The sequence below is a fragment of the Hyperolius riggenbachi genome, chromosome 2 (genome assembly GCF_040937935.1).
Source record: "Hyperolius riggenbachi isolate aHypRig1 chromosome 2, aHypRig1.pri, whole genome shotgun sequence".
NCBI lineage: Eukaryota > Metazoa > Chordata > Amphibia > Anura > Hyperoliidae > Hyperolius > Hyperolius riggenbachi.
The window spans coordinates 14,289,869-14,293,031 of record NC_090647.1 but is presented as its reverse complement, the minus strand read 5'-3'; the positions used below and the strand labels follow the sequence as shown (position 1 = coordinate 14,293,031).

Below are 3,163 nucleotides of genomic sequence, written 5' to 3'. Positions count from 1 at the left end.
AGTCTGGCTGCAGGGCTGGAAATGCTGTGACCTGCCTGTATCTGTGTAATCTGTGCGCAGGAAGTGACGCTGCAGCTGTGTCTCTGCCACGCTGTCTCCCAGCGATCACACAACTGGACAGCAGAGCGCCCAACTGTCCCTTTTTCAGTGAGACAATCCCTATTTGAGAACTACAGACTACCCAGCTAGCTCATGGTGAACCAGAACTCCTAGGAGTGTGTGAGGGACTACAGAGGACCAACATTACTAAAATGTTATGAAGGCAAACTTTTGTTTTCTATAGAATTTTAGTAAGAGGGTGTTTTGGCCCTTGGTAGCCCCTCACACTGTTATACACTCTAATGAGTTCTGGGTCACCATGAGCTTTCTGGTTAGTCTGTACCTCTCCGTGTTACAAGCCCTACTCCATAGAGCCAAATTAATCCATGCCATGCACTGATGAGGATCAACCAATCTGAAACAGTCTGTGTGCTTGTTGGATTAGTGAGGCTCTGTACATTAACAGCAGTTCTGGTGGTGTGGCTAGCTTACAGGGACAACAGAGAGATGATTTGCATATTCAGCAGTGATGCATTGTGGGAGTCATCATATGATCACTCCAACCTGAATTATTACAAACTAGCTGACCCGCGGCGTAGCATACGCCACATAAGAGGGTAGAGGGCAGGAAGGGGGTATTGGCACAGCGGCGGGGAGGGGGGTTGGACCCCACCTCACCTGGGTCCCCCATGTGTGCTCTACCTCCAGCTTAAGCTCAGCAGAAACCCCCCTCACCTGGGTCCCCCATGTGCGCTCCCCCTCCAGCTTAAACACAGTAGCAGTCGACACTATTAGTAAGAGGCAGCGGGCGGGGATGACTCACCTCTACCGTATTCCATCGTGCGTTCCACTGTTGTCACTTCCTGCAATGCCGCACACTGTATTGGCGTAATTTGGCTTTTTTAAAACAGAAGGAAATCTGCAATAATTCAGCAATAAGTGAACATTTGTGGTTACCAACAATGCACTGCTACTAAATACGTAAATTACCCCTTTTCCCCCTTGGTAAGCCAAGCAAGCATCTAGTGCCGCTGGTGTATAGCATAGCTTTAAATTTTACACTGTCATATCAAACCCAATGTAGACAGCCTGTTTCAGACTTTTGATCCTCATCAGTACTTGGCAGGAATTGATATGGCTGTATGAGATAGGGCTTGGACCAGTACAACAGAGTAACCAAGCAGCTCAGGGTGACCCAAACCACTCGGAATATATAGGGGGATAAAAGGGACCAAAAAGCCCTCCTACTAAAAAAATCAAAGCTTGGTGTAATTTGCCTTCTTGAAAAAGAAGAAAATCTGCAATAATTCAGCTATAAGTGAACATTTGTGATTACCCACAATGCACCGCTATGAAATATGCAAATTATTCCTTTTCACCCTTGGTAAGTCAAGCAAGCCTATAGCTTTACGTTTTACACAGTCATATCAAACCCACATGTGACCAGGGATGGTCGTAGTCAGCCAACTTCGCTATGCTGGAACTACGCTTATTTTTACGCAAATACGCTTCGCAATCTACGGCTCCGAAATCAGCCACTTCGCTACGTTAGCATACCGTAGACGACGCATTAAAATACGCAAGCTTCACGTATTGCGTAGCGTAGTTGATGCGACCGCTTATGTCCTTATGCGGAAACATTTCCGCAATTATCTGCCAACTATACGCATACACAAACTAATATAAGCATACATTCCACCATCCAATGCGGAATTGTATGCGTATAAAGGGCAATAAAATGTCTGCGCATGCGCAATCTATGTATATAAAATCGGATGTATGTATGTATGTGTGTGTATGTGCCGCGATCACTCGAAAACGGCTTGACCGATTTGAACGAAAATTGGTATACAGATCCCTTACTACCTGGGTGGGATGATATGTTCTGGGGGTCTCGTGGCCCCCCTGCACATGTGGGTGGAGCTACAAACAGCAAATCAGATTTCACCCATTCAAGTCAATGGAAAAAATGTAAAAGGCTGCCATTCTCACAGTAATCACGCCAGAGTCCCCACTAGTGTTGGGCGAACATCTAGATGTTCGGGTTCGGGCCGAACAGGCCGAACATGGCCGCGATGTTCGGGTGTTCGACCCGAACTCCGAACATAATGGAAGTCAATGGGGACCCGAACTTTTGTGGTTTGTAAAGCCTCCTTACATGCTACATACCCCAAATTTGCAGGGTATGTGCACCTTGGGAGTGGGTACAAGAGGAAAAAAAAATTAGCAAAAAGAGCTTATAGTTTTTGAGAAAATCGATTTTAAAGTTTCAAAGGGAAAACTGTCTTTTAAATGCGGGAAATGTCTGTTTTCTTTGCACAGGTAACATGTTTTTTGTCGGCATGCAGTCATAAATGTAATACATATAAGAGGTTCCAGGAAAAGGGACCGGTAACGCTAACCCAGCAGCAGCACACGTGATGGAACAGGAGGAGGGTGGCGCAGGAGGAGAAGAAGGCCACGCTTTGTGAGACACAACAACCCCGGCCTTGCATGAGGGCAAGAAGCGTGCGGATAGCAGGCTTTGTACCGCCATGCAGTCATAAATGTAATAAAGATAAGTGGTTCAATAAACAGGGACCACGCGGCAACGCTAACCCAGCAGCAGCAGACGTGATGGAACAGGAGCAGGCGCAGGAGGAGAAGGCCACGCTTTGTGAGACACAACAACCCAGGCCTTGCATGAAGGCAAGAAGCGTGCGGATAGCAGGCTTTGTACCGCCATGCAGTCATAAATGTAATAAAGATAAGTGGTTCAATAAACAGGGACCACGCGGCAACGCTAACCCAGCAGCAGCAGACGTGATGGAACAGGAGCAGGCGCAGGAGGAGAAGGCCACGCTTTGTGAGACACAACAACCCAGGCCTTGCATGAGGGCAAGAAGCGTGCGGATAGCAGGCTTTGTACGGCCATGCAGTCATAAATGTAATAAAGATAAGTGGTTCAATAAACAGGGACCACGCGGCAACGCTAACCCAGCAGCAGCAGACGTGATGGAACAGGAGGAGGCGCAGGAGGAGAAGGCCACGCTTTGTGAGACACAACAACCCAGGCCTTGCATGAGGGCAAGAAGCGTGCGGATAGCATGCTTTGTACCGCCATGCAGTCATAAATGTAATAAAG

At 47.5% G+C, this 3,163-nt stretch overlaps 1 protein-coding gene across 3 annotated transcripts in view; it reads right to left on the bottom strand.

The window, feature by feature from the left end:
- Positions 1 to 39, bottom strand: part of LOC137542336 (E3 ubiquitin/ISG15 ligase TRIM25-like) — a 17,147-nt gene extending 17,108 nt beyond the window's left edge. For all 3 annotated transcript variants that reach the window (XM_068264165.1, XM_068264174.1, XM_068264183.1), the window contains exon 1: positions 1 to 39. This exon is cut by the window's left edge and continues 53 nt beyond it. The gene's annotated coding sequence lies outside the window, so the exon portion shown is untranslated.
- Between the last annotated feature and the right edge of the window lie 3,124 nt (positions 40 to 3,163).